Source organism: Elephas maximus, chromosome 23 (assembly GCF_024166365.1).
Source record: "Elephas maximus indicus isolate mEleMax1 chromosome 23, mEleMax1 primary haplotype, whole genome shotgun sequence".
Lineage (NCBI taxonomy): Eukaryota > Metazoa > Chordata > Mammalia > Proboscidea > Elephantidae > Elephas > Elephas maximus.
The window spans coordinates 13,523,028-13,534,283 of NC_064841.1; the positions used below are offsets into that span (position 1 = coordinate 13,523,028).

Below are 11,256 nucleotides of genomic sequence, written 5' to 3' on the forward strand. Positions count from 1 at the left end.
GTGCACATGGGACATTATTTTCAAAATAAAGATGTTAATTTAAAAATGCTTTCTTCAAATGCTTTTTATTCTTTCAGTTCTCATACAGCAGATTGTACTCATTTATTGAATTTTCTCATTCCATGTTTGCAATTAAATATGTTATCATATGGGTGGTGATTGCTAGAGGCACACTCCATTGCCAATTCTGACTCATAGCCACCCTACAGGACAGAGTAGAACTGCCCCATAGGGTTTCCAAGGAGTGCCTGGTGGGTTCCAACTGCTGAGCTTTTGGTTAACAGCCAAGCTCTTAACCACTGCGCCACCAGAGCTCCAGAGGCACAGCAAGAACTACTTATTTACACAATATGAAGGCAAGCGTATGTTCAAATAAATTCGTATTGCCCCAAATCAAACTTTATTTAGTTCCTCAAAACACGTACAACCTAATGCCCTTAAAAAATTCCATAACTCAACACCCTGGAGAAACAACAAATATGTGGTTAAGAATCAGTTGAAATAAAACTAAATGTCTTCTGAGAAGATCATTATGATTAAAGAAAAACAAAAACCCAAACTGGTTGCCGTTGGTCAAGTCAATTCCAACTGATAGCAACCCTATAGGACAGAGTAGAACTGCCCCATACGGTTTCCAAGGAGCGCCTATTGAATTCCAACTGCCGACCTTTTGGTTAGTAGCCCTAGTTCTTAACCAGTATGCCACCAGGGTTTCCTATCACACTATTAATGATGCAGTCAGGATGGCTGACTTTACAAAGCACTGGTACATAGTCTACTAAAACCAGAAAAGTTATTATAGACAAGTATGATTTTGAAAAATCGCTTATAAGGCAAATTTATGAAAATCAAACTCTCTTGTTTTCTGATTGACTTCCATCAAATGGAAAGGTGCTCCTATTGAAAATATTTTGATTCTTATCTATCATAAATTATTATTTCATACATGATAATACATCCAATTTATTTTTAAATCATAATTTAAAGAAATAGGCCAGTCTTCTGATGAATTCTAATAATATTCATAACAGGTCACACTATAAAAATGCAGAGTAACCTTATTTTTTGTTTAGATCAACAAAGGTTGAGAAGTTAACAGGAAAAAATATCATGGCTCCAATGAGCATACTTCACTGGACTGAAAAGTTACAATGTCTGGCAGTAACTCTTCCCAAGATGATACCAGAGGCTGACAGGCAAGATTTTAATTATCAGTTGACCATCAGCTTCCTAGCTTCCAAACCAAAAAGAAATAGAGAAGTAGAGAGTCAGATATAATAAGGGAAAAGAAAGGAGCAATCAAACAAAGGCAAGTGTAATTATAATAACTTTTAGATGGGGGAGATTGAATTACATAAGGAGAGTCAATATCCTGTTTTATTAATCCATATGTAATAAACAAGATAAGCATATATCAACTGCTGAAACTTGGTTAGAAAAGGGAACCAATGAATTAGGTCTTTATATGTGACAGGAAAGGAGAAAAAAAAAATAGTAAATGTACTCATTCATTCTTCAAATATTTATTGCATGCCTGCAGGCCTGCAGTTTTTAAGGCACTGTGCCAGGGCTTTGGGGAATACAGACCTGAATCCAGTATGGCCCCACCTCAGAGGAAACCAAACTAAAACCCACTGCCTTTGTATGAATTCTGACTCATAGCAACCCTATAGGACCGAGTAGAACTGCCCCATAGATTTTCCAAGGCTATAAATCTTTATGGAAGCAGGCTGCCACATCTTTCTCTGCAGCGGGGCTGATGTGTTCCAACCCCCAACTTTTCATTTAGCAGCTGAGCCCTTCAACTACTGTGCCACTGGGGCTCCCCTCAAAGGAAAACACAACCCATATGTAAGGAACTAAGTCCAGCCTGAGGTAAAGAGTATCATGATGGGTTACAGACAGAATGCCAGGTAGAGCTGAAGGGTGGCTTGCAGCTGCAGGGATCAAGGAAATCTGTTAGTGATAACGTTATTAACTGCACCTCCCCCCCCTTTTTTTTTTCATGGAATGCCCCACCAAACTCACTCTTTAGTGTCTAAGCTCTTGATGATACAGCTTTGTTTTGTTTTTAAATCATTTAATTATATGTTAATCACTCAGACTTTACACACCCGTTAGTCATCATTTCTCTCCGGCAAGACTATGGAAGTCTGATTTTAGATCAACCAAAGTTTCAGCGTTAGGAATACTAGAAATACACATCCATCGTCAAATCTCACTATCCCCCCTCCAGTTATTTTATTAAAACCAATAGTTTCCCCTTAGGAAATGCTTACAAAAATACAACTGTGTATAACCATAACAAAGAGATAAGTACTTGCTGGGGTGGAGGAGATGGAGGTGGTCAATATTTACCAATGACAAGGAGCCCTTAATGCTCCCATTTTGATGTCTGGTACCTAATAAGCCCATGTGAGATATGTGATTACAAAGTTGCAAAGATGTTTTCCATACTTAAATAGCAGAATCTTGTAATGCAAGTATGAAAAATTCAGCTTAATTACAAAAATATATTAATCAGTAATGAACAGGATAGGCAACATTTCTACTCTTGTCAAGTTTTTAGTATAAATTAAAGAGAAATATATTATCTTATGAATTATTTGTTATATCTTAATAATAATGAGGATGATAATGAATGCTAAGTTACTGCTTTTTTTGTGCCAGACAATGTCCTAATACTTAACTCCTTTAATCCATTAATCATACCGTGAGATAGGTACTATGTATTAACATACCTATTTTGTTGACAGAGAAACCGAGACTTAATGTTGGAAAGAAACAGATTTCAGTTAAATGTAGTAGATTGAACACATGCATTTATGTCCACTTTTTGCAGGAACCCCACTGAAATGAAAGTGAAGGAATGAAAAGGAAATGGGTAAATACAAAAGGCAATGTGAATGGAATGGGACGGTTAGGTATCAATAAACTGTGGGAAGATGTAAAGCAGATAGATCCTTAGTTACTCCCTTAGCAGTGTGGGGAAAATTGAAACCTGAGCCCCTGCAGACTGGGATCCCAGTGAGAAGCAAATTAATTCTTGCTAGAGAAAGGCTCATAACTGGGAACTACCAAATACCTTGGTGCCTGAGGTTTGGGGGTGGGGCTACAAGCAAAAGGGTGGGTTTTATGTCTGTATAAGAAGCATGGAGGCAACCGACCCTGCCGGGCATGACCAAAACATGATCCCTCCCTTCTGTCTCCTTGCCACAGTAGCATAGAGATTTATTCTCCGTAGAATATGGAACAGAGGGACTTGGACTCAGGAAGACAGAGGTGATATAAGGCACCCCACTGGAAACAAGATAAATAAATGTCTACAGACTGAATGGTAAGACCCATAAGATTCTTCTACCCCATCCTCCTCAGGAACCAGAATACAACAAAACCAGGCTTGAAAGCCATCTCTCTCCTATACGTAAGACATTGGAGATTACAGAGAAGCTGAATCAAGAGAAAAGACAGGTACTGACTTTAAAGCCATCCACAAACAAAATGTTCACCTTCACCTCTCTATCACCTTACAAAATATCCATCAATTGACAACCTCTGAGCATGCACATAGAGCTCTCTGTTATCTTTTTGAGCACCTCATTCATATACGAAGAGAAAGTCAGTGGTAACCAGACCACTTGAGGCAAGCCTCACGTAAATATAGTGGCCAAAACAAACGGAGGAACTGGGAGAAAAAAGAAAGAAAAAGGAAACAACAGTTGGAAAAGAAGTATTCATAAAACAACAGTGAACAACTGTACAATGGGTTGGAGAGGGATGCTGGTGAGGAGTGAGCTTCTGGGATCGGGTGGACACGTGAGACTATGTTGGCATCTCCTGCCTGGAGGGGAGATGAGAGGTTGGGGGGGCAGTTAGAAGCTGGCAAAATGGACACGAAAAGAGAGAGTGGAGGGAAAGAGCGGGCTTCTCATTAGGGGGAGAGTAATTGGGAATGTGTAGCAAGGTGTATATGGGTTTTGGAGCGAGAGGCTGACTTGATTTGTAAACTTTCACTTAAAAAAAAATAAAAGCACAATAAAAATTATTAAAAAAACAAACAATGAACAGGTATTTTAAAAGGAACATCCAGAAAATATGAAATAGCTTCTAAAATTTAAAATATGGTGGCAAAAACTTGAGAGTGGTAGAAAAATTTAAGGAAGTTTCTAAGAAAGTAGAATGAAAAGGCAAAGAAATGAAAAATAGGAGGAGATAAGGAAATTAGAGGATGAATCTAGGGGAAAGAACAGAGAAAATGGAGTGGAGGAATTTGCCAAAGAAACGGCCATGGAGTACACAGAAAAATGGATAGCAAAGGACTTATCCTAAGGGTTGTCACTATGTCATTGTGAATTTCAGCACCCTGGGGATAAATAAGATTTCAAAGATATTAGGAAATGAGAGAGAGATCATATTCAAAGAATCAGAAATCACAGTGACAATGGAGCAGTGTATCCGAATTTTTTCCAAAATCCTAGAGAAAAGTGACAGCTAATCTAAAACTCTATATTCAATAAAACTATCATTTAAAGTGTGAGAGTGGACTAAAGAAAATTTCAGGCATGCTAAGGTTCAAAACATTTACTTGTCATGAGCACTTTCTTAGGGAGCTGTTAGAAGATGTGCTCCAGCAAAACAATGGAATAAACCAGGGGACTGTGGACCTAACAAAGGAGAAAGGCTAAGGGAGTCCCCAAATTATGTTGAAGATGAAATTCCACGGGAGTACGAGGCAGCTAAACCAGTCTAGGTTTCTACCTGAGGCTTGCTCTAGAAGAGCTCTTTCCAAGAAAAATGAAAAATAAATTGCTTGATGTGATGGACCACATGGGTTGGAGTTTTGTGGCTTATCCCAAAGAATAAAAATTTAGTGATGGCACACAAAAAACTATGCAGCTGAAAAGAGTTTAGTGATAATCCATAGACAACTAAGTATATATATAAAAAATAAATATATATATAAGAAGAGGTAATTATTAATTTTGGGAAAAGCAGAAAGTAGACAAGGAAACAAAAATGCTTAGCTTAACACTGAACGTTTATTTACACAGCCATAATCAAAAAACCTTAAAATTTAATCTAACTAAAATTGTGACACACATTGGGGGGTTTGAAAGTGTGTGTGTGTGTGTGTGTGTGTGTGTGTGTGTGTGTGTCATAAGAGTACTGAATCCTCAGCTTCCTTGTAGACTGTCAACAAATAGGTAAGGAAGGATGTTGGTTGCCCATTTATTTACTCACCCTTCCTAATGGAACCTCAGTTTTGTTTAGGTTTCCAAAACAAACTCCCACATGACTCAGAAAAAGTTGATATCATCCACGGTTTCAGGGATAAATCCTAAGTAGCTAAACATTAGTGGGCATTCTCTTCTGCCATGTAACCTAATTCTGACAAATAATACAAAGGGAAGTATTTTGACACAAGTTTTTTGGGACGATTCTAGGCCAAGATAACAAAAAAAAAAAAAGGCAATTCATTTTTTTGGCGGGGGGGTGGGAAGGTATATTCCTGTCAACATAAAGCCCAGAAGTGCTGTAAACATTGCTTCCAGGCCAAGAACCAAAGAGGGACAGAGCCAAGATCATCAAAGACAAGTAGAGCCAGAGACTCAACACACTGTTCCTGGAGACTTCCCCACCTTGGAACACCTTCTTAAGTGCCGTAGTAAGTTTTCATTAATTTCAGATCATTCAAGAGATTAAGAAAGCAGATCAGGGTTTCACAGGTATTAAATGGCAGAGTTAGGAATGGAACCCAAGTTGACCTGAACACAGTCATGCGTTGCATAACATGTTTGGGCAACGTCCAAACACATACACGTCAGTGCTTTCATAAGGTAATACAGGCAGTCCCCGGGATATGAACATCCAACTTAACATGCAACACCTAGTTACAAACCAACCCCTGTAAAGCCTATTATACTAAAAATTCTAGGTGCATACAACGGTTCATAATAACCAACGGGTACTACTTTTCAAGGTGCACCAAAACATGGTTATTATTACTGTATTATTATATTAAAGATGTTTTAATGTACCTGGAAGTGTTTCTTTAATTTTTTTTTCCATAGAAAGGTACACTACATACTAAGACAAATATTTGACTGACGTTAGAAAAACCCATACCTAACTATTCCGACGTAATGTACAAATTCAGTTTAAAGACAGATTTAGGAATGGAACTTGTCTGTAATCTAGGGACCGCCTATACATAATTTGATGCTGGCACAATGTACAAATCACATAACGTCCTATTTCACAGAATGTATTGTGGATGTTAAGGGATGCATGACTGTACAAAGATTGAGACAAACATAACGTTGTTTTGCCATTGCTGAATTATCTTTTTCGTATTCTCTTAAAGGAGCCCTGGTGGTACAATGGTTAAGTGCTTGGCTGCTAATCAAAAGGTCAGCAGTTTGAACCCACCAGCGGTTCTGCGGGAGAAAAGAGCTGGTGAGCAGATCCCATAAAGATGACAGCCTTGGAAATCCTATGGGACAGTTCTACTCTGTCCTGTAGGGTCTCTGTGAGTCGGAACCGATTTACAGCATACAACAGTAACATTCTCTTAAAAATGGAAACCAACTTTGTGACAGAGAAAGAAATCAGGGCATGAGGAAGTTATTGTATTTGCATAAAAACACAGTAGGTGGCATGCCCTGCTGCTCAATAATAAAGACCATAATAAAACCCAAAACTTGATCTTCATTTTTATAGTGTTGCAATAAAAATTAAAAAAAATAGCCTTATTGGTAATTATTTTTTAGGTAACTGAAATACCAAAATTAATGTATTTCCTTGGTCTGCTCTATACTTTCCAAAAAGACTAATAACTGAGAATTGAAACTAGAACCATGAGCCAAACAAAACCATTTTTGACATAAAAAAAAAAGATATGAAAGCACGTAGTGATATTTTGTAACTTCTATTATTTAAACAGTAGAGGGTCAGCAAAAAAGAGGGAGCCCTTCAGTGAGATGGACTGACACAGTGGCTGCAACAATGGACATGAACACAGCAACGAACGTGAGGATGGCAAAGGACTGGGCAGCGTTTTATTCTGTTATCCACAGAGTCACTATGAGTAGCAGCTGACTTGATGGTACCTAACAACAATAACATTACTGAAACATTCACCAAAATCAAATAAACCTTGTCATTATAAATGATAAAGTTACCCCGAGAGAATAATTCAAGTTATTATTTTATCTCGTACATTGAAATATGTCCACAATAATCTATTATTCAAATTTCAGGACGTTTATTTTTTTCTTTAATGAATTTTTACTTAGGTATGTTGTAGACTAAAGAAGCTTATAATAGGATCTAATTTATTAATTTAGCACAGTGATTTGCACATGCATGTATGTAGGTATTCAAAGAGGGAGAAGTGTATAATTCATCTTGTAATTATGAAGACAAAGTATGTCTGATACACAGTACCTGAACAATAATTATTTGTTAACTGATTGATTGAATAAGTGACTATACACCTATGTCGTGGATTGAATTGTATCCCTCCCAAAATACACAAAATTTTGTATCAGCTTGGCTGGCCCATGATTCCCAGTATTGTGTGGTCATCCTCCATTTTGTGATTGTAATTTTATATTAAAGAGGATTAGGGTGGCATTGTAACACCCTTACTAAGGTCACAGTCCTCAGCCAATGTAAAGGGAGTTTCCCTGAGGTGTGGCCTGCACCACCTTTTATCTTGTGAGAGATAAAAGGAAAGGGAAGCAAGCAGAGAGTTAGGGATCTCATACCACCAAGAAAAAAGCACCAGGAGCAAAGCGCATCCTTTGGACTTGGGGTTCCTGCGTCTGAGAAGCTCCTCTACCAGGGGAAGACTGAAGACAAGGACCTTCCTCCAGAGCCAACAGAGAGAGGAAGTCTTCCACTGGAGCCATTGCCCTGAATTTGAAATTTTAGCCTATTTTACTGTGAGAAAGTAAATTTCTCTTTGTTAAAGCTATCCACTTGTGGTATTTCTGTTATGGAAGCACTAGATGACCAAGACAATCTACTTCAAGGAAACCAAACATGAATAAAGAAAAAGGGATTTTTCACCTTTGTAATTGATTTTGGACAATTTGCTGTGTGAATATTGGTTGTAACATTGAATTTAGGCATAAAATATAATTATAGAAAAACTGATGAATTCAAAGGAAGCACTTAATTTCTAGTTGCCATTGCTTCAAAGGCATTGGTCTGATAATGTTTACTTCCCATTTTAAGAAGTTTTAAATGTTTCAAGAAAAAACAACTCTCACGCTCAGGAGCATTAGCCACTAGAGAAATGCAAATCAAAACTACCATGAGATTCCATCTCACTCCAACAAGGCTGGAATTAGTCCAAAAAACACAAAATAATAAATGTTGGAGAGGTTGTGGAGAGACTGGAACACTTAGACACTGCTGGTGGGAATGTAAAATGGTACCATCACTTTGGAAATCGATTTGGCGCTTCCTTAAAAAGCTAGAAATAGAACTACCAATATGATCCAGCAATCCCACTGCTTGAAATATATCCTAGAGAAGAGCCACCACAAGAACAGATATATGCACACCCATGTTCATTGCAGCACTGTTTACAATACCAAAAAGATGGAAGCAACCAAGGGGCCCATCAACGGATAAATGAATAATTATGGTACATTCACACAGTTAAATACCATGCATCGTTAAAGAACAACAATGAATCTGTGAAACATGGAGGAATCTGGAAGGCATTATGCTGAGCAAAATTAGTCGGTTGCAAGAGGACAAATATTGTATGAAACCACTATTATAAGAACTCAAGAAATACTTTAAACAGAGAAGAAAATATTCTTTGGTGGTTACCAGAGGGAGGGAGGGAGAGGAGGAGTCACTAATTAGATAGCAGACAAGAGCTAATTTAGGTGAAGAGAAAGACAACACATGATATAGGAGAGGTCAGCACAATTGGACTAAACCAAAAGCAAAGCAGTTTCCTGAATAAACCAAACGCTTCGAAGGACAGCGTAGCAGGGGCGGGGGTTTGGGGACTATGGTTTCAGGGGACATCTAGGCCAATTGGCGTAATAAAATCTATCAAGAAAACATTCTGCATCCCACTTTGGAGAGTGGCGTCTGAGGTCTTAAATGCTAACAAGCAGCTATCTAAGATGCATCAATTGGTCTCAACCTACCTGGAGCAAAGAAGAATGAAGAACACCAAGACAAGGAAATTATGATCCCTAGAGTCAGAACAGACCACATAAGTCAGAGACTACATTAGCCTGAGACCAGAAGAACTAGACTGTGCCCGGCTATAACCCATGACTGCCATGACAGGGAGCACAACAGAGAATCTCTGGAGGAGCAGGAAGGCAGTGGGATGCCGACCTCAAATTCTCTTAAAAAGACCAGACTTAATGGTCTGACTGAGACTGGAGGGACCCCGGAGGTCATGGTCCCCAGACCTTCTGTCAGTCCAAGATAGGAACCATCCCAGAAGCCACCTCTTCAGACAGGGATTGGACTGGACTGTAAGACAGAAAATGATACTGGTGAAGAGTGAGCTTCTTGGATTGAGTAGACACATGGGACTATGTTGGCATCTCCTGTCTAGAGGGGACACGTGAAGGCCGAGGGGGACAGAAGTTGACTGAACGGACACTGAAATACAGGGTGGAGAGAAGGAGTGTGCTGTCTCATTAGGGGGAGAGCAACTAGGGGTATATAGCAAGGTGTATATAAATTTTTGTATGTGAGACTGACTTGACTTGTAAACTTTCACTTAAAGCACAATAAAAATAAAAAGAAAAAACTCTTGTTTAAAATGTGTTCTTTAAAAAAATTATTTGCTTTTATAGTCTATACCTAAAATGCTAAAAAAAAAAAAAATGCTGATAACCCTTTGCACCTAAATCATGTTTTACTTTGGAGTGAAATTGGTGTTAATTTTCTCTAAATTGTAATTTTAAAGAATCATATTAACAGCTGGGAAAAAGTGAGAGGACCACACATTTACAAGGCAATACTAGAGCGGCAATTAAGAAAAGCACTTCAATTGAAGAAAAAAGATAAATTAGAGGGCAGTCATCAAATAGCTACCTTTGAATAGCAGGGTGGTGTAACAATAATGTCAGAGCACTTCACAAAATATGATGCCCTCAGAGAGCTCCCTGAACATTTCACACATAATAGAAAAAAGCTCACAAGCATAGTCAGCAAACAGCCAGCACGATCATTATGGTTGTCTTCAAAACGTATGAAGAAGTTCTGTGCATTGTGATCTGTGCCTGTAATACAGAAAATTATATTTGATGCAAACCATCCCTTTTGGAAAACTATAATGAAAAACACCCTAAAGAAGACACGTACTTATAATTCTGAAGGGTTGCGTTCAAACTGGGCATGACATGGCATGTGGACCAAAGCCATGCTTCATTTGATTGGCACATTCTTAAAAGTTAATTCTCTTTCCTTTTGGGTCTATTGCAAAAATACATATATATATATATATTTAATGTATGTCACTAAATGCATTTCTGAGATTTTAGGAATGAAAGATTAAAAATAGTACTGCACTTTTAAGGCATATTTTTGAATAATGTAGGTTTTCCTTAAAATTAAAGCTTTATAATTTGCTAGTTTTTCCCTCTCTGTTCTATTTTTAACATCTAATATTGGAGTTGTATACATCTGTTTTTATTACATAATGTATCTCTGTATTTTTTCAATTAGGCTATGCTTCATTTCTAATTAGCATCCTTGGAGGTTTACCAAGTGACAATGCGATACAATTATTTAACTGAATACAGTTATTTAACTCAAAGTATTCTGGGTGACTCACACACTTTTAATCAATGTATAAGTTCAGTTCTGCCATAACCAGCTCTGATAGGACAGGGATGACCCTAACCAGTAGACCAGACAGCCACGGGGCAGAGTTGGTAAGGAAGCAAACAATAGCAGGTAGTAAGACAGTCCCAGGAGAAGGTCCTGAGGAGGTTTGGGGGAGCTACAGAGCTCATTTCCTGAAGACCTATAAGAAGACGAAGACAGAGCTTGGTCTGAGAAGAATTAGGCTATCAAACAAGGATTCAAAATAATAGCTAAGATACTTGAGCTAAGCTGTGTAAGGAAGTGCTCAGTCACAGAGGGACAAGGAATCCATACCATTATTGGAAAATGGGAATAGCATTATCACCAGCCCTCACTCAGGAAGGTCCAACTCCAGGAATTATTGATCATAGATTCCTTATATCAGGGTTGTATCATTTC

The 11,256-nt window shown here is 38.1% G+C and overlaps 1 long non-coding RNA gene across 2 annotated transcripts; it reads left to right on the plus strand.

Moving 5' to 3' along the window:
* The first annotated feature begins 3,131 nt into the window (after positions 1-3,131).
* LOC126066564 (uncharacterized) lies at positions 3,132-7,181 on the plus strand. 2 transcript variants are annotated; one of them, XR_007515129.1, is made up of 4 exons: positions 3,132-3,471; positions 5,553-5,665; positions 6,365-6,456; positions 6,944-7,181. It is a non-coding gene; the product is annotated as an uncharacterized LOC126066564 (long non-coding RNA). The 2 variants fall into 2 exon arrangements; XR_007515128.1 differs by lacking the exon at positions 6,944-7,181 and having other exon boundaries at positions 6,365-6,693.
* The last annotated feature ends 4,075 nt before the right edge of the window (positions 7,182-11,256 follow it).